Source organism: Bubalus kerabau, chromosome 1 (assembly GCF_029407905.1).
Source record: "Bubalus kerabau isolate K-KA32 ecotype Philippines breed swamp buffalo chromosome 1, PCC_UOA_SB_1v2, whole genome shotgun sequence".
NCBI classification, from domain to species: Eukaryota; Metazoa; Chordata; class Mammalia; order Artiodactyla; family Bovidae; genus Bubalus; species Bubalus kerabau.
Window position 1 is genome coordinate 37315525 of NC_073624.1, and position 21051 is coordinate 37336575.

At 39.4% G+C, this 21051-nt stretch overlaps 1 long non-coding RNA gene across 1 annotated transcript in view; it reads left to right on the forward strand.

Moving 5' to 3' along the window:
• Nucleotides 1-203: 203 nt before the first annotated feature.
• Nucleotides 204-21051, forward strand: part of LOC129641438 (uncharacterized) — a 54833-nt gene continuing 33985 nt past the window's right edge. The window contains exons 1-2 of the long non-coding RNA XR_008709329.1: nucleotides 204-385; nucleotides 6583-6637. This is a non-coding gene — a long non-coding RNA (uncharacterized LOC129641438). The remainder of the gene's footprint in view (nucleotides 386-6582; nucleotides 6638-21051) is intronic.

Sequence of the window (21051 nt, forward strand, 5' to 3'; positions counted from 1 at the left end):
ACCAGTTGTGTATATTTTTCTCCATTTGCTCTATCATTCTACCTATCCATTATCTCTGCCTGTCAATCTGTATACACAGAGATTTTTCTGAGCCAGTTGAGAGAACATTGTAGCCATCATGCTCCTCTGCTCTTTTACTTAAAGTATTATTGTTACTAATTTAAAAAATACCTATGGTAATTTTTTAGGCTCAGATGGTAAAGCGTATGCCTGCAACACGGGAGACCTGGGTTCAATCTCTGGGTTGGAAAGATCCCCTGGAGAAGGAAAAGGCACCACACTCCAGTACTCTTGCCTGGAAAATCCCATGGATGGAGGATCCTGGTAGGCTACAGTCCATGTGGTGACAAAAAGTCGGACACGACTGAGTGACTTCACTTTCATGGTAATATTGACTTCCTTTCTCTTCTGGTGTACAGTTCTATGTGTTTTAGTACATGTAACCAAGCCATGGTCAGGATACTAAATGGTTCTATTACCACCAAGCTTTTCTCATGTTGCCCCATCCCTACCCCTAAACCCTGGCAATTTAAAAATGAGTGACATCTATAATCCTTTGGTACAGTTCTGTAATCCTTTGGTACAGATCTGTAATCCTTTGGTACAGTTTTGTCTTTTCCATGAAGTCATATAAATGCAATTATTCAAATATAACCTTTTGAGATGGGCTTATTTCACTTAGCACATTTTGAGTTTTATTCATGTTGTATGTAACAGTCATTTGTCCTTTTATATTTTCTGAGTATTGCAATATATGGAAACTTATTCATTCTCACATTGATGCATTTGGGGTGGTTCTCTTTTTGGCAATCATGAATAGACTTGTGATAAACATTCATGTACAGGTTTTTAAGCAATAAGTTTGAATTTTCTCTACTGTAAATATCTAGGCGTGAGTGAAGTTACTGGGTCATATGGTTGGTGTATGTTTAAATGAATAAGAAACTAATAAACTATTTTCTAAGAGCTTCCCTGATAGCTCAGCTGGTAAAAAATCCACATGCAGTGTGGGAGATCTGGGTTCAATCCATGGGTTGGGAAGATCCCCTGGAGAAGGGAAAGGCTACCCACTCCAGTATTCTGGTCTGGAGAATGCCATGGACTCTGTAGTCCATGGAGTCGCAAAGAATCAGACATGACTGACTTTCGCTTTCAAACTATTTTCTAAGACAACTTTAATTTTTTGTATAACTACTAGAAATGTATGTAAAGTTCAATTGTTATGCATCCTTGTTAGCACCTAATTTTGTCAGGTTTTTTTTTTTTTTAGTTTTAACCATTTATTAGGTATGTAATTGTATTACATTGTGGTTTTAATTTGTACTACAGGCTAGTGATGATAAGCATCACTTCATGTGTTTATTTGCCACCTGTATATTCATCTTTGATAAAATATTCAGATCTTTCACTCATTTTTAAATTGGGTAGTTTATTTTATTATTGCTGATTTTGAGAGTTTTTTCAATATTCAATCCTTTGTTGAATATCTGATTTAATGTTGAAGTTGAAACTCCAATACTTTGGCCACCTGATGCAAAGAGCTGATTCATTTGAAAAGACCCTGATGCTGGGAAAGATTGAGGGCAGGAGGAGAAGGGGACAACAGAGGATGAGATGATTGGATGGCATCACCGACCCAATGGACATGGGTTTGGGTGAACTCCGGGAGTTGGTGATGGACAGGGAGGCCTGGCATGCTGTAGTTCATGGGGTCGCAAAGAGTCGGACATGACTGAGCAACTGAACTGAACTAAACTTATTAATTTTGATGAAGTCCAACTTATTTTTTCTCTTCTGGATTGTGCTTTTTGTGTCATATTTAAGAACTCTTTGCCTAATGCAAGTTATGAAGGTTTTCTTCTAAAAGTTTTAGGTTTTAACTTTGGAAATTTTTTACAAGGTGCAAGGCTTAGATTGATAATTATATATATATGTGTGTGTGTGTGTGTGTGTGTGTGTTTCAATCTGGATGCTGATTGTTTCAAAACCATTTGTTGAAAAGACCGTCCTTTCTCCAATGAATTACCTTTACATTTTTGCCCATATTTGAGTAGTCTACTTTTGAGGTTTTTATTCTCTTCCATTGATCTCTGTATTTTGCTTTGCAATACCATACTGCCTTTATATTCTGTTTGCTTTACACTGTACACTTTACACTGTATACTTTATAATACTGTAGCTTTATGCATATATGCTAAGTCACTTTAGTCATCCCTGACTCTTTGTGATCCCATGGACTGTAACCCACCAGGGTCCTCTGTCCATGGGATTTTCCAAGCAAGTATACTGGAGTGGGTTTCCATGCCCTCTTACAAGGAATCCTCTCCACCCAGGGATCGAAGACCCGTCTCGTAGGTCTCCTGCATTGCCAAGTGGGTTCTTTATCATTGGCGCCACCTGGGAAGCCCTGTAGCTTTATAATAAGTGTAAAAATTAGGTAGTGTGAATCCTCCAACTTTATTCATTTAAAAATTGTTCTGGATATTCAAGTTCCTTTGATTTTCCATATAAATTTTAGACTCAGCTTGTCTGTCACTACAAAAAATCTTGCTGGAATTTAATTGGAATTACATTAAATCTATAGAGAAATTGAGGAGAATTGGCATGTTAAACTGATTCTTTCAATCTATCATCATATTGATAGAATGTGTCTCCACTTAACTAGGTCTTTTCTGATTTATAAGCATTCTTACTTTTATTATTTCTCTTCTATCTGGAAAACTTTAATTGAAACTTTTTTAGAGTAAGTCTGCTAATGATATATTTTCTCAGTCATTTTTTCATCTGAGAATATCTTTATTTTAGCTACATTCCTGAAAGATATTTTAACTGGATATAGAATTATGGGTTGAAAGCTGTTTTCTTTCAGCATTTTAAAAATGTTTCATTGCCTCCTGGCTCTCGTGGTTTTTAATGAGAAGCATGAAGTCATTCCGGGTTTCCCTGGTGGCTCAGATGGTAAAAAATGTGCCTGCAATATGGGAAACCCTGGATTCCATCCCTGGGTCAGGAAGATACCCTGGAGAAGGAAATGGCTAGCCACACCAGTATTCTTGCCTGGAGAGTCCCATGGAGAGAGGAGCCTGACAAGCTACAGTCCATGGAGTTGGATGTGGCTGAATGACTAACAAAAATGATGATGATGAAGTCATTTGGATCAAAATTATGACCACCTATGTATTAGCTATTATTTTTCTCTGGCTGCTTTCAAGATATTTTGTCTTTTGTTTTCAGCCTTTTGGGTCTGGTATTATCTGGATATGAATAATTTTGAGTTTTTTTTTTCTGTTTGAGTTTCACCTATTGTCCCACAGGTTCTCTCGGCTCTGCTTTACACAAAAAAACTTTTAAAATCCCTATTGTTCAGATTGGATAATTTTTACTGATATCTTGAAGTTTATTAGTGAGCCCATCTAGTAAGTTTTTATTTCAGTCATTGTATGTTTTCAGTTCTAACCTTTTCTTTTGGTAGTTTTTAATACCTTTTGTTTCTCTCTTGAGACTTTCTATTTTTCATTTGTTTCAAGGGTTTTTACATTTACTTATTAGAGAATGATTTTAATAACTCTTTTAAAATCTTGGTTTAATTTCAACATCTGTGCTCTTGGCTACTGATTGCCTTTTCCCTTGAGAAACATCAAGATTTTCCCAGTTTTTTATATGCTGAATAATTCTGGATATGATCCTGGACATTTTGAATAGTATGTAATGGGATTTTAGGTTTTGTTTAAATCCTGTAGAGAATGTTTGAAGTTCATTTGTATAGTAGGCAATTAAACAGTTTAGGTTTACTTTGCAAGTCCTTACCCTGCCTCTTTTGGGCTATGATTCCAACATCAGTTCAGTTTTCAAAATCTTTGTTGTGCTACTTGGCTCTGTCTCCTGTGTGTAGGGCTTCCCCAGCAGCATAGCTGGTAAAGAACCCTCCTCCACTGCGGGAGACACAACAGACATGAATTCAGTCCCTGGGTTAGAAAGATCCCCTGGAGGAGGAAATGGCTACCCACTCCAATTCTTGCCTGGAAAATTCCTTGGGCAGAAGAGCCTGGCTGGCTACAGTCCATGGGGTTGCAAATAGTTGGACACAACTCTGTGCCCATGCACGCAATCTGTGTGTCACACCCAGTGACCAGTCTGGGACTTAGGCAGTGACTCATCTTGTTTATCAGTCCTCAATGCTATTTACGGTCAGTTCAGTTCAGTCGCTCAGTCGTGTCCGACTCTTTGTGACCCCATGAACCGCAGCACGCCAGGCCTCCCTGTCCATCACCAACTCCCTGAGTCCACCCAAACCCATGTCCATCCAACCATCTCATCCTCTGTCATCCCCTTCTCCTTCCCTCAATCTTTCCCAGCATCAGGGTCTTTTCAAATGAGTCAGCTCTTCGCATCAGGTGGCCAAAGTATTGGAGTTTCAGCTTCAACATCCTTCCAATGAACACCCAGGACTGATCTCCTTTAGGATGGACTGGTTGGATCTCCTTGCAGTCCAAGGGACTCTCAAGAGTCTTCTCCAACACCACAGTTCAAAAGCATCAATTCTTCAGCACTCAGCTTTCTTTATAGTCCAACTCTCATATCCATACATGATCACTGGAAAAACCATAGCCTTGACTAGATGGACTTTTTTGGCAAAGTACTGTCTCTGCTTTTTAATATGCTGTCTAGTTGGTCAAAACTTTCCTTCCAAGGAGTAAGCGTCTTTTAATTTCATGGCTGCAATCACCATCTTCAGTGATTTTGGAGCCCAGAAAAATAAACACTAACACTGTTTCCACTGTTTCCCCATCTATTTGCCATGAAGTGATGGGACCGGATGCCATGATCTTAGTTTTCTGAATGTTGAGCTTTAAGCCAACTTTTCCACTCTCCTCTTTCACTTTCATCAAGAGGCTCTTTAGTTCCTCTTCACTTTCTGCCATAAGAGTGGTGTCATCTGCATATCTGAGGTTGTTGATATTTCTCCTGGCAATCTTGATTCCAGCTTGTGCTTCTTCCAGGCCAGCGTTTCTCATGATGTACTCTGCAGATAAGTTAAATAAGCAGGGTGACAAAATGCAGCCTTGACGAACTCCTTTTCCTATTTGGAACCAGTCTGTTGTTCCATGTCCAGTTCTAACTGTTGCTTCCTGACCTGCATACAGGTTTCCCAAGAGGCAGGTCAGGTGGCCTGGTATTCCCATGTCTTTCAGAATTTCCCACAGTTTATTGTGATCCACACAGTCAAAGGTTTTGGCATAGTCAATAAAGCAGAAGTAGATGTTTTTCTGGAACTCTCTTGCTTTTTCGATGATCCACATGCACAATTCAGAGATGAGGCCAGGAGTCCATGCATAGTTTTAAGGCATGGCTTTCTGAAACTTCCTTCTGTCTATGCCTTCCCCCCAGGGAAATCTTTCCTGCTCTTAGGCACCCCTTTCCTCGTCTTCTGACTGGAAAATCATGGCTTTAGTTTCCCTGATGTGTTGTGCACTGCTCACAACCGTGTCTGCTCCTGGGACCTTGTAGTGAGAGATCAGAGAGAAAAGAGCAACAGGGATTCCTCTCACACTCTTGATTCCATGGTTTCTTTGCTCAGAGAGAAGGGTTTCCTCTCTCTAAGTTTTGTTTTGCTGTTGTTGCCTCTGTGTCACTGTAGGATTAAATAGGGGCTGGGACAAGAGAGGGAATGAAAAACCCAGAGGATTTCCCTCAATCTTTCTGACCCATAAGAGGCTATTCTTATTCTCTTCTTGGACAAGAAAGAGAGGACTTTTGGAACACCTTCTATCTGCTCTGGTATATACTTGTAGAATTTAGGTTGTCTTTGAATTCAGCTTGGGAGAAACTAGATTTCAGAAAACTACCCCCAGTTTAGTGGTTCTCAGATATTTGTTTGTCTTTCCCAGTCTACCTGTTGCCACTGACTTTTCAAAGTCCTCCATACACTGTCTTTAAGGGACTTAATTACATTCGGTGGGAGAGAGAGTGGGGTATGCTGTCTCCATTTCATTCGGAACTCAGAGAGTTCTTTGATCTTAAGTACTTCTTAAGTACTTTTCTGTTGTATTTCTCTTTTTTATTTATTTATTTTTGCTGTGCCACGTGGCTTGTGGGTTTTTAGTTCCCTGACCAGGGATCAAACGCAGGCACTCAGCAGTGGAAGCACAGAGTTCTTACCACTGGACCACAAGCAAATTCCCTCAGTGTAATATTTCTTAAGATGAAGGACTTTCTCTTATATGACTACCTTTTAATAATCAAAATCAATAAACATTTTTATAATACTATTATCTGACCCATGGTCCATATTCAAATTTTATCAGTTGCCCTAATGATTATAGTTTATAGTTTTTCTTTTCCCTGACTAAAAAGCACGCATTATATTTTGTCATCATGTTTCTTTATTTTCCTTTAATCTAGCACAGTTTTTTAATTTTCCTCTGTCTTTTGTGCCCTTGATATTTTAAAGAATACAGACAGGTTATTTTATGGGATATCTTTAAATTTGTGTTCGATGTTTCCTAATGATTAGGTTCAGGTTATGTATTGTTGGCAGAAACATGACATGAGATGTTGTGTTCTTCTTAACATTCATTACAGGAGATACATGATGTCTCTGTGGACCATTGTTGGGCTGTTATCTTTGATTACTCAGGTAAGATGTTGCTTAACAGTTTTCTCTAAAGTTAGTATTTTGTGAGTGTCTTTAGGGACTGGATTCAATTATGAATATGACTATCAGGCTATAAGGAACACTCTAGGCTAGTGCTATCCTCCAGAACAATCTGCGATAGTGGAATGTTCCATTCTGCACTGTCCAATAGGGTAGCCGTTTGAAATGTGGCCAGTGGGACTGAGAACATTTAAGGAGTATAGTTTGAAGTTGAAAGTGCCCAGAGAAATTACCATTTCCTAAAGAGTTTTTTCATACCTTGATTTCCTAAAATGCTCTGAGAAAAAAGTTCTATGGTCAAATAAATTAAGAATCGATCTACAGAACATACTTAGTGAAACACAGTACAATATGGCAGCATAGAGTATTTTTTCATTTGTCCTAGAACTAAGGTGTGGGGGAAATTGTCAGCTAATTATTTTGCGAATCCTCCCCAAACTTAACTGGTTTTGATAAATTACTTGCTGAACAGAATAGCCAAGTCAGTGGCAGTGATGAGATTTACACCCAACTCCAGAAGTTGAGGTCTTTCTAGTACATCAGAAATGGTAATAGAGAAAATGATATTGACATTCAGGTTGCCTCATGAGACTTTGTCTAAGGGTGATGAAAGCAAGAGTCTTCAAAGACTTATTTCTAGTGCTTGGATTTCATTTTCACAGTGCAAACCCAGGAAATGTTTAGCATTCTCAATATGAGGTCATCCCAGTCTTTCTAAGGGAACTAATATTAATATTAATGGCCCCTGTCAATGCACAGCATAGCTATTGAGAGTGTGTTTCTTTCTATTTAAATAAATGAAATCTCAGAACAGAGTAAGTAGGTTGATGCCTTAGTGAAAGTCATTCAGAGCGTCACAGCAAATATTCTCATGCAAATCTAGTCAGCACAAAAGGGTCTAAGTGTCTCTCAAAATCACACAGGTAATGAGTTACTGAAGAGAACATAGGATGATTGGAAAATATGAAGAAAGGAGGCTTGGAACCCAGAGAAAGGAGAACAATTTGCAGAGACAAAGAACTCTTGAGTCAGAGACTAGAGCCAGCAGTTGGCTGGTTTGAATTAGAGGGGAGTGAACTTTGTGCCTTGTCTTCTTTCTCTTCCTTCAGCTCAAGTTCCTTTGGGAAACTCTTTGCTGAGCCTGGGTGGGTTGGAGAAATTTCATTCCTGTGACTGAAACTGTTGTTTTGACTGGCTCACTCTAGCAGCTGAGAGCTGTAGTTTGAAGAATTCTCAAGCAAAGGGATTGTGTCTAGTTGATGAGCTCAGAATTCAGATAAGATCTCGAAAGTGGTATCAAAAGTCATTAGTGTTGTCTGAAGCCATAATTCTTGAAGGTAATTGGGTTTAAAAGCAGAAGTATTTCAGAGATTGATTTCCTCCTCAATAAAAGTAGATTTTGTTTTCTTTTTGGGTACACAGTGGAAGTTGTGACCCAGAAATGCCCCTCTAAGACATTACAGATGGCTATTTTCTTTTTTTTTTTAATTTAATTTTATTTTTAAACTTTACAGATGGCTATTTTCATGTGCTGTTTGGCAGGTGTTCAGGAAAACCACAGGGGAAAGTTGGCTTTGAAATGGCTATGCTTTAAGGTATATGGTGTGATACTTTGTAAAGATTCATTTTCTTGCCAAATATAACATTCAGTTACCAACTGGAAGTGTAAAAGTTCATATTTTCATGAAAATCTTAGCAATGAGTTTAACAGGGCTGCTTAATTAGGTTTCATTTTTTCCATTCTTCAGTGCCTACTTTCTTGACCGCTAGAGGGCATTGTTGGCAGTGATATCAAGAGAAAGTAAAACAAAGAATTTTGTCTATTTTTTCTTGAGGGTTTCCCCCCCTCCCCCATTTTCATCTCAGCAGTAAATAATAATGTACATACAAAGGGTATTTTATTTGCTATTTTTCTTCTATTTTGAACCCTAGATACTTAACTTCTAGCCTTTTGGTGGGTTAATTTAATAAAAAATAAATCGTAAATTTTTTTCAGGTTTTTAAAAAAGTCTAAATATATATATGTCATTTTTTTTCTCTTCCAATGTTATGTATTCTTGCAGATCTTCTTTTGGAACATTATTGTGCAGTTAGGGACTGATCATTATGCCAACCAATGCAACAATTCCATTTTCCATACCATACTTTTCTTGATATTTTCCCGAAAATCAAGGCTTATTTATAACAGGCAAAGTCTCTTCTACACACTGATGAGGGGCTATCAAAATCTAAAAATAGTAAGAGAAGTTCTTTCCATTTTAGGACAATTGTATTATTCATCAGAAGTTCTTAATGTGCAAAGTCTTGCCTCTAGAATTCATTTTATTAGACAAGAACCTTTAGTTGCAAGTAATGGAAACCAAATCAGGCATGCTTTTGCAAAAGGGAGTGGTCATTTATAGTCAGGAAACAGAGATGTTTCGTGGGCTGTGGCCAACGCAAGAACTGGGAACTAGACATCAGGACGCTCTCAGTCTCTTGTGTTTGCTGTTCTCTATGTCATTACCTCATTCTGCTCTCTGTATATAATATTCTCCACTTCTTGCATCTCCATGGCCAAGCATGACAATAGAGTGAGTGAAAATGACAGAAGGTCTTTTGTTACCCAAGAAGAAATGGTCCTGGTCCTAGCATTCTGGCTCCCTCTGGATGGTGCATTATTGAATGATGTGGTGATGAGTGGATCCCATGGTCTTGGGTTCACTCCCACATCTTCATGGTGAAGTAGGTCTTCTGGTTGGATGCCTTACATGGGTGTCCAAGCCTGTGGTTGAGGCACTGCATAGGTCCCTGGGCATGGTGCTGGCTCAAACTCTGGTATTTACATCTGTCCCTGTGAGGATGAATGGCTGGCCTTTCCAGGATGGTCATCTGAGTTAAATTCACCCATTCCAGTCCATTTTAGTTCACTCATTCTAGAGTGTTGACTTTCACTCTTGCCATTTCTTGTTTTACCACTTCCAATTTGCCTTGATTCTTGGACCTGACATTCTAGGTTCCTATGCAATATTGCTCTTTACAGTATTGGACCTTGCTTCTATCACCAGTCACATCCACAACTGGGTATTGTTTTGCTTTGGCTCCATCCCTTCATTCTTTCTGGAGTTATTTCTCCACTCATCTCCAGCAGCATACTGGGCATCTACTGACCTGGGGAGTTCCTCTTTCAGTATCCTATCATTTTGCCTTTTCATACTGTTCATAGGGTTCTCAAGGCAGGAATAGTGAAGTGATTTGCCATTCCCTTCTCCAGTGGACCACATTCTGTCAGACCTCTCCACCAGAGTTGACTCATTGGAAAAGACTCTGATGCTGGGAGGGATTGGGGCAGGAGGAGAAGGGGACGATAGAGGATGAGATGGCTGGATGGCATCACTGACTCGATGGACATGAGTCTGAGTGAACTCTGGGAGTTGGTGACGAACAGGGAGGCCTGGCGTGCTGCAATTCATGGGGTCGCAAAGAGTCGGACACGACTGAGTGACTGAACTGAACTGAACTGAACTTCCAGGATGGAGGGGCTCCATGTAGTCAACTTGCTGCTAAGTGGCTGGTTGACTTCCTTGAGCAATGATGCTGTATTGGGGGTTCAGTGTTGATCTCTGTTGCTGACAAGTTGGATATTCAGAGGCAGCAGTAGTTGGATTGGCCTTGGTAAGTGGAGTTCATGCTCTTGGGCTTACATATAACTTCTGTTTCTACCACCATATCCACTCTGCTTGTGTGTCTATTCTGCTTGCTCTGTGTGATTGATGACAAAGACTGACTAATGTCAAGTGACTATTCATTTTGTCTCCTTGGTTGTTCAGAGCTTTTCTGTAGTAGATGCTTTCTGGTCTGTATCCACATGTAATACACAAGTCTTCACCCTTTATGCTGTCACCTATTTGTCTATCCACAGGCCTCCTTGTCTCTTGTATATAAATATTTACATCCTCACCTTGGATCACTTCTCTTTCCATCCAAACGACCAATTGTACTGTGTACCAGTCTACCATTGAGAAGAGTTTCCTCTCTGTTGTCTTTCCAGATCTAGAACAGAGTTGCTGAAGTTTTAGTTTGCATTAGAATTAGCTGAACAGCTGTTCAAAACATAGATTGCTGGGGACTTCCCTAGTGGTACATCTGCCTGCCAATGCAGGGTACATGGGATCAATCCCTGGTCTGGGAAAATTCCATGCCATGGAGCATCTAAGCCCATTCTAGAGCCTGAGAACCACAACTACTGAAACCTGTGTGCCCAGAGCCTGTGCTCTGCAACAAGAGAAGCCACCATAATGGGAAGCCTGTGCACTGCAATGAAGAGTAGCCCCTGCTTGTTGCAACAAGAGAAAGCCCTCATGCATCTGTGAAGGCCCAGCACAACCAAAAATAAAGTAAAATAAATAATTAAAAAAAAAATCAAAACATAGATTGTTGGACTCAACCCCCAAATTTCTGATTAAGTAGGTCTGGAATAGGAACCAGGACTGTATTTCTAACAAGCTTCTAGGTGATGCTGATGCTTCTGGTCTGGGGATTGTGCTTTGAAAACCATTGCTCCAGAAATTATAAAATTCTATACTTCTTAGAGTCTTTAAGTAGTATTTTACCAGTTCATGAACAATATAAAAGCCTGTATCATGAAAACTGCCCTACTTATGATTACTCTTTTTGCTTTTATTGTCATGTATTTTACTTCTACCTATGTTGTCAGTTTTCATTCCAATCCCAAAGAAAGGCAATGCCAAAGAATGCTCAAACTACCGCACAGTTGCACTCATCTCACACGCTAGTAAAGTAATGCTCAAAATTCTCCAAGCCAAGCTTCAGCAATATGTGAACCGTGAACTTCCTGATGTTCAAGCTGGTTTTAGAAAAGGCAGAGGAACCAGAGATCAAATTGCCAACATCTGCTGGATCATCGAAAAAGCAAGAGAGTTCCAGAAAAACATCTATTTCTGCTTTATTGACTATGCCAAAGCCTTTGACTGTGTGGATCACAATAAACTGTGGAAAATTCTGAAAGAGATGGGAATACTAGACCACCTGATCTGCCTCTTGAGAAATTTGTATGCAGGTCAGGAAGCAACAGTTAGAACTGGACATGGAACAACAGACTGATTCCAAATAGGAAAAGGAGTACGTCAAGGCTGTATATTGTCACCGTGCTTATTTAACTTACATGCAGAGTACATCATGAGAAACACTGGACTGGAAGAAACACAAGCTGGAATCAAGATTGCTGGGAGAAATATCAATAACCTCAGATATGCAGATGACACCACCCTTATGGAAGAAAGTGAAGAGGAACTCAAAAGCCTGTTGATGAAAGTGAAAGTGGAGAGTGAAAAAGTTGGCTTAAAGCTCAACATTCAGAAAACAAAGATCATGGCATCCGGTCTCACCACTTCATGGGAAATAGATGGGGAAACAGTGGAAACAGTGTCAGACTTTATTTTTCTGGGCTCCAAAATCACTACAGATGGTGACTGCAGCCATGAAATTAAAAGACGCTTACTCCTTGGAAGGAAAGTTATGATCAACCTAGATAGCATATTGAAAAGCAGAGACATTACTTTGCCAACAAAGGTTCGTCTAGTCAAGGCTATGGTTTTTCCTGTGGTCATGTATGGATATGAGAGTTGGACTGTGAAGAAAGCTGAGCGCCGAAGAATTGATGCTTTTGAACTATGGTGTTGGAGAAGACTCTTGAGAGTCCCTTGGACTGCAAGGAGATCCAACCAGTCCATTCTGAAGGAGATTAGCCCTGGGATTTCTTTGGAAGGAGTGATGCTAAAGGTGAAACTCCAGTACTTTGGCCACCTCATGCGAAGAGTTGATTCATTGGAAAAGACCCTGATTCTGGGAGGGATTGAGGGCAGGAGGAGAAGGGGACGACAGAGGATGAGATGGCTGGATGGCATCACTGACTCGATGGACGTGAGTCTGGGTGAACTCCGGGAGTTGGTGATGGACAGGGAGGCCTGGCGTGCTGCGATTCATGGGATCGCAAAGAGTCGGACACGACTGAGCAACTGATCTGATCTGATGTTATAAACTCTATTACATGTTATTGTTTTTGTTGTTTTTAATAGTCACTAGTCTTCTAAAAAGTTTTGAAGAACTTGGTCTTTTGCATTTATCCTAGATTTATTCTCTCTGAAGCTGTTTATTCTTTTTAAAACTTTCATGCTTTGATTTGGAATCATTTCCTTTCATCTTGAAGAACTTCTTTTAGGATTTTCTGTATTGCATATCTGCTTGTGCAAATTTTCCTCAGCTTTTGTTTGTTTGAAAATATTATTTTACCTTTACTTATTTTCTTATTTTTAAATTTTATTTTTTTACTTCTTTTTAAAAACTTTTAAAAATTTACTTTATTTTATTCTATTTGACTATGCTGGGTCTTTATTGCTTCACAAGGGCTATCTCTAGTTCCAGTGAGAGGGGGCTGTTTTTTGTTGTGGTGCGTGGGCTTCTCTTTGCAGTGGCTTCTCTTGCTGTAGAGCATGGGCTCTAGGTCTACAGGCTTCAGTAGTTTGCAGCATGAAGGTTCAGTAGTTTGCAGCGTGAAGTTTCAGTAGTTGTGGCTCGTGGGCTCTAGACCACAGGCTCAGTAGTTAATGGCACACGTGCTTAGTCGCCCTGAGGCATGTGGAGTCTTCCCAGACCAGAGATCAAACCCTTGTTCCCTGTATTGTCAGGCGGACTCTTAACCACTGGATCACCAGGGAAGTGATGATCCCCATTACTTCTGAAAGATATTTTCACTGGTCAAGAACTTTAGGTCAGCAGTTTTCTTTCCTTTACTTTTTTTCTAGCACTTTCACAATGTCATTTAATTGTCTTTTGGTTTCCACCATTCACATAATTGGGCTTCCCAGGTGGCAAAATGGTAAAGAATCCACCTGCCAATGTGGGAGACACAGGTTTGATCCCTGGATGGGGAACAGCCCCTGCAGGAGGAAATGGCAACCCACTCAAGTATTCTTACCTGGAGAATCCTGTGGACAGAGGAACTTGGTTGGTCACAAAGAGTAAGAAATGTCCAAGCTACTGAGCACACATATGCATTCATGTAATTGTTCCTTTGAAAATGTCTTTTTTTCCCTCTGGCTGTTTTTAAAATTTCCTTTTATCTTTAGCTTTGAGCAGTTAATTATGATGTTCTTGGGAGTTTTTCTTTGTATTTATCTCAGTTGGGATTCACTGAGCTTCTTGTGTCTGTGTTGATGTCTTTTATAAGTTTTGGAAAATTCAGAGACCTTATCTCTTTACATACTCCTCTCCATTCCTTTTCTCTTCTAGAACGCTAGCACATGTTAGGCTGTTTGACACTGTCTTTTTCTCTTTTTAAATTCCTTTTCCTATCTGCGGCAGTTTGAATAATTTATTTTGAGTTGTCTTTGAATTCACTGACTCATTACATGAAATCCTAATTTTCTGTATTGTATAGTCCTAGAAAGTTTATTTGGTTCTTTTTAGAGCTTCTACTTCCCTGCTTAAATTATTCATATTTTCATTCACTCTGTTCATCTTTTCCTCTATTTTAACGTGTTCATAATAGTTATTTTGATACGTGTCTTAATTCCATCATCTGGATCATCTTTTGTTTTACTTCTATTATTTTCTTGAATATAAGTTAGACTTTCCTACATCTTTGCATGTCCTTTTTATTGTTAATTTTCATCTTGTGTTAGGCATTGTATTATGATTTAATTATATTTCTTTTCAGGTAGGGCACACATTTTACTTTATCAAGCAGCAAAGTTGAGGGGCTAATGACTTCAGTTCCATCAGGAATTGAGTTGGGATTGGAAAGGGTCACAGGTTTACATTGCTTTGGTTCCTAAGCAGATAACTACATCTGGCTTCTAATGTATTGAGATCTGTCCTGTGTTCAGTACAGCAGCTCCCTCCATGTGACGTTGAGATTTAATCACTCACACTATGGGGAGCTCTCTCTACCTTTCCAACCTAGAGCCCTCGCTTCACAAGCTGCCAGCGTTCATCAGCAGTCTCATGGGCAAAGACTGGCTGATGGGGAGAGCAGCTTGTTCCTTGGAGGATTCCTCTAGGTTCAGATATATCTCTCAGGCTATTGTGGCAATGTTAGACACTGTTAGAGTTTCCTTTCCTTTGGAAGAAGACTTCCTTTTCAGGTGGCAAGCTCAGTTACCTACCTATCCCACACTTAGCAGATGCCACCAAGGAGAAAAAGGTTCTCCCCTGTCTGGAAGTTAATTCCCCTAGACATTTTTGCATCCATTTTTCCTTTTTTCCAGTTTGTCCATCTTCTCCCTACTTGTTAGAGTAAGAGCTCTAGCCTGCTGTAGACTTTTACATCGTAACCTAAAACAGAACTCATCTAAATTGTTTTTAATCCCTATGAAAACCATGCAAATTGATATCATCACCTTTATTTGAAGGTGAATATCACCTTTATTGTTTAGTCGGTCAGTCATGTCTTGATTCTTCAGTGACCCCAAGGACTGTAGCCCTCCAGACTCCTCTGTTCATGGAATTTCCCAGGCAAGAATAATGGAGTGGGTTGCCATTTCCTTCTCCAAGGGGTCTTCTGGATTCAGGGATCAAACCCATGTCTCCTGCATTGCAGGCAGAGTCTTTACAACTGAACCACCAGGGAAGCCAGGGTTAATGTCATCTTTAAGATTTAAATGAAGCTTAGAGTGGACCACTTGCTTGACATCATTCCATCTGTAAGTAGTAGAGTCAGAATTTCACTGCAGACTGAATTTCCCATGCCTCTAGAACCTGTGCCCTCTCTCTTCCCCAACCTGCCCTTTACTCCTTCTATTATAAATGGTCTTCTGTAAGGTGACTCAGAAAAAAAAAGTGTTCTGTGGTCAAATTCATCTAAGAAATGCTGTAGGCTATCTTCCCATCAATACAGTGTTTCCTAAATTTATTTGACTTCAGGACTTTCCCCCACCTCAGCAAATAATAGCTAGTAACACTCCACAGAGCTAGAGTTGTGTGGAGTACATTTTGCACAGAACAGTACTACATTATTCTGTCTCCTGATTCTGCTGCTTATGTCTTCCAAAAAGGTCATTTATGAATCATTTATAATAATTCACCAAAGCATTTGATAAAGACTACAGCTCTAAATTTTATTAATTTAATTATTTCCTAAAGAAGAAATACACATTTGACTGAATGTTTAGAATAAATCTATTTTAAACCATGCCCTAAAAAAGAAATGGTAAACACGAGAGAACAGAGTTAGCAAAATGAATTATATTCTTTTATTTAAAATATATTCTCTTACCTAAAGCATGAAGGAAGTTGCTCTACCCTTATCAATAATGAATCATTCTGCAACATATAAAAATGCTACTTTAGAAATATTTTATGTCTAAAGGACAAGGAACTTCAACAGCTGAGATACTTATAGCTGTCCAGACAGAGATCATAAAAATAGAAGTATTTTCTCAATAAGGTATATTCGTTGGATATCACTATCTGGCATTAATATTTTTGCCTGGATTTCACTGTAAAGATTAAAATAAAACATATAAAATATGTATGTTTCAGGAAATATTTTAAGTATATTAATTTGGTTCAGACTCATGATATAAAATTTCTCACGAAATAAAAATCAAATTGACTTCCACTTTGTGTTCTGGAATTTCTACTAAATTCTGGAGTAAACGAGTGGCTATGTTGTTCTTTCGGACAGAAGGAGTTCTTTACATGGTTTGAAAGCATCATGGCTGATCTCTGGGGTGGATAGCTCAGTGGTGTAGACTCAGACACACCAGGCAGAGTAGTGTGCTAGGCTGTGATGCTATGCTCCCTAACTCTGAGTACCCAATGTTTACTGAGAAACATGTGGCTATTCTTGACCACAAAAACCATACTTCATTCATCTTCCCAGTGTTACATGAATAAGTGCTGATCAGTGGTTCTATTAGAGGAAATATAGAAACGTACCTCAGAAAAATAGTGATCCCTGACATACAATTTCAGCTTAATCAGTTATAACTTCTTGGCCTTTTATTTTTTCATCTGAGAAAACCTTTCTTTCTCTTTCCACTTTTGAAAGGTAGTTTAGCAGGATACAGAATTTAGTTTGGTGGATTTTTTCTCTCAACACTTAAAGTATCTTAGTCCATACTCCTGTTACTTGTCTGATTTCTGAGGAAAGCTTGAAAGTAGTTATTATTTTTATTGGAGTATACAGTTCTTTACAATGTTGCATTAGTTTCCACTGTACAGCATAGTGAATCAGCTATACATATACACATAGCCCTCTTTTTGGGATTTCCTTCCCATTTGGGTCACCACAGAGCACTGAGTAGAGTTCCTGGTGCTATACAGTCAGTCCTCATTAGTTATTATCTTATACATGGTAGTGTATATGTCAATCCCAGTCTTGTTTTAGGTGTTCAGTTCAGTTCAGTCACTCAGTAGTGTCCAACTCTTTGCGACCCCATGAACCGCAGCATGCCAGGCCTCCCTGTCCATCACCAACTCCCGGAGTTCACCCAAACTCATGTCCATTGAGTTGGTAATGCCATCTAACCATCTCATCCTCTGTCGTCCCCTTTTTCTGCCTTCAATCTTTCCCAGAATCAGGGTCTTCTCAAATGAGTCAGCTCTTCCCATCAGGTGGCCAAAGTATTGGAGTTTCAGCTTCAGCATCAGTCCTTCCAATGAACATCCAGGGCTGATCTCCTTTAGGATGGACTGGTTGGATCTCCTTGTGGTCCAAGGGACTCTCAAGAGTCTTCTCCAACACCACAGTTCAAAAGCATCAATTCTTCTGTGCTCAGTTTTCTTTATAGTCCAACTCTCACATCCATACATGACCACTGGAAAAACCATAGCCTTGACTAGACAGACCTTTGTTGGCAAAGTAATGTCTCTGTTTTAGGTGTACTTCCTTCCATTTCCTCTATCTCCAGCCCCTCCACTATTAAGTGGATTATTTTAAGGCAAGTACTGGACATTTCACTTCTGAATGATTCTCCAAGGATTTTTTGTTTCCTATACATTATCAGCCCTGGGATTTCTTTGGAAGGAATGATGCTAAAGCTGAAACTCCAATACTTTGGCCACCTCATGCGAAGAGTTGATTCATTGGAAAAGACCCTGATTCTGGGAGGGATTGGGGACATGAGGAGAAGGGGACGACAGAGGATGAGATGGCTGGATGGCATCACTGACTCGATGGATGTGAGTCTGGGTGAACTCCGGGAGTTGGTGATGGACAGGGAGGCCTGGCGTGCTGTGATTCATGGGGTCGCAAAGAGTCAGACACGACTGAGCGACTGATCTGATCTGATCTGATACATTATTTTTTTTTTTGTTAAAAAAAAAAGAAAATATTTATTTTATTTTGGAATTGTTTTAGATTTAAAGAAAATTTGCAAAGATAGTACAGAGAATTTGCATAGTACAGAGAGTTTCCATATACCCTATTATTAATGTTTTACATTAGTATGATAAATTTGCCAAAACTACTGAACTAATACTGATACATTTGTACTAATTAAAGTCTATAGTTTGTTCTGATTTTTTTAGTTTTTCCCCAGTGTCCATTTTCTAGGGTCTTATCCAGGACCCCACATTACATTTCATTATCATGTGTCCTTAGACTCCTCTTGGCTGCAACAGTTTCTCAAATTTTTTTTCCCTGTTTTTCTTTTTTTAATACTGGTCAAATATTTTTGTAAAATGTTCCTGAATTGGGACTTGTCTGCTTTTTTTTCAAAAGTAGACTAGGACCTTGGGTTCTGGGGATAGAAACTACAGAGGTGAAGTGCACTGCTCATCACATCATATCACTGGGGTGTATCATCAGCATGATCTATCACTACCACTGTTAGCCTTCATCACCTGACTGACGAAGTGCTGTCAGTTTCCTTCACTGTAAAATTACTGTTCATCCCTGTTTGCATACTGTACTCTTTGGAAGGATGACTTGCTGTGCAGTCCACTTGAGAGGGAAATTATGTTCTACCTTCTTGAAGGGAAATATCTACATAGATTATTTACAGTTTGGCTGGGAGGTTTGTCCATTCTCTGCTGTTTACTTATTTATTCAGTTGTTTGTTTATAGCAGTATATACTCATAGGGCTTCCCAGGTGGCTCTGTGGTAAAGAATCTGCCTGCCAATATAGGAGGCACAGGAAGCATAGGTTCAACGCCTGCATTGGGAAGATTCCCCTAGAGGAGGAAATGGCAACCCACTCCAGTATTCTTGCCTGAGAAATATCATGGACAGAGGAGCCTGGCCAGCTTAGTCCATGGAGTCACAGAGAATTAGACATGACTGAGCAACTGAGCATGCATGCACACACATGTACTCATAGGTATTTGTCTTATATCTTGAGTTATAATCCCATACTAACTGATTCATTTTTTGCTCCAGTTGTTTCAGTTTTAGCCACTGAGAACTTTTTCATTTGGTTTCCTGTGTGCCTTTGACATACCCACAACATTGTGGGCTTTTTAAAATTTTGATTGTTTTTCAAGCACTTCCTTACTTGCTTAAGGCACGTATTGTGTATTTTCTGCCCCAGTCCTAGAATCAGTCACTTTTGGTTCTTTTTATTGGGGGACAGTACTTTGAGCAACAGAGAAGGCAATGGCACCCCACTCCAGTACTTTTGCCTAGAAAATCCTATGGACGGAGGAGCCTGGTAGGCTGCAGTCCATGGGGTAGCTAGAGTCGGACACGACTAGAGCAACTTCACTTTCACTTTTCACTTTCATGCATTGGAGAAGGAAATGGCAACCTACTCCAGTGTTCTTGCCTGGAGAATCCCAGGGACAGGGGAGCCTGGTGGGCTGCCATCTATGGGGTCGCACAGAGTTGGACACGACTGAAGTGACTTAGCAGCAGCAACTTTGAGCAAACCGGGACATAGTGAAGGATAGGGAGGCCTGGCATGCTGCAGTCCATGGGGTTGCAAAGAGTTGGACACACCTGAGCGACTGAACAACAGTAACAACTAGAAACTAAGAACTAGGTGCTAGGTGTGCTTATCATTACTGAGGTACCACTGGGTCCAGGCTCTGCAAAGAAATATACTGTGGGTACACATATCAATAGGTATTTCTATATGTAACCATATATATATGTCGTAAGCAAAAAATGAATTCATAGTAATGTCTCCAACTCTAATTCAATACCACATAAGCCTATTCAAGCTTTCTGCTCTTTTAATATCCCCTCCACCAGTGAGAATCCTGGCTCTTGCCTTTTGCAATCCATTTATATAGTATTAATAATTTAATACCAGTATACATGTATAGGGGCTTCCCAGGTAGCACTAGTGGTAAAGAACCTTCCTACCAATGCAAGAGATAAAAGAGATGTAGGTTCGATGTCTGGGTTGGGAAGATCCCCTGAGGAGCGCATGGCAATTCACTCCAGTATTCTTGCTGGGAAAATCCCGTGGATGGAGGAGCCTGTGGGGCTACAGTCCACGGGGTGGAAAAGAGTCAGACACGACTGAAACAACTTAGCGCATGCACACACACACACACACACACACACACACACACGTATAGTGGTTTCCAAAATGTGAACCCAATCTCCAAAGAAACAACTTTATCAACTAAGATACAGTTCTTGTGTGCAATTTCTTTTGTCTTCAGTCTTACAGTCTTTACTCATGTCCAAAGTTATTTATTTAGGTCAGCACCTTATTTCCCCATACCTCTAATGATTTATAAAATCCAAATAGTACAAAACTACAATAACAAAGTAAAAGCAACCCATAAAGCCATTCACCCTCTAAAATGAATTCCTTAATATTATCAAATTCTTAGTGTTCTTTTTTATATCATCTTATAAATGTTTTATTTTACTATTGGCTTGAGTCCCAGATATAAACAAATTTCACCTATTGAACTTGGCTGACATAATTATTATGTTTTTTCTAATCCATAGGTTTTCTGCTCTCATTTTTACCTTGCCATTTACTTTTTGGAAAAAATGGTTTATTCGTCCTATAGAATTTTTCATTTACTGGATTTTGCTGATATTTAATATCTTACTTCTTCCTCTGTTTTCCTAGAATCTAGTATTTTTTAGTCTGTATTTCTTGCAGTCTTCTATTTAGATCCAGAAACCTAAACAGATTTGATGGGAGGAGGAGGAGGACACTAATATTTCAGAGACAGAGTTGAGTACTTAGGACATTCATTCTTGAAGCAAACAGTATCTATGTATTTCTCTTTTCGTGTTGATGAGGATGATCAGTGCATTAAGATATTGTCAACTTTTTTACCCATTATAAAGTTCACCATTAGCCTTATACCTAATCATTTTAGCAACCATTGATGATGGTTACTTAGATCTAGTATCTCATCAAAATTTGGAAGCCACATCTGATGTATTCAGTTTACAAGTGCCAAGAGAAAGTAATATTTAACT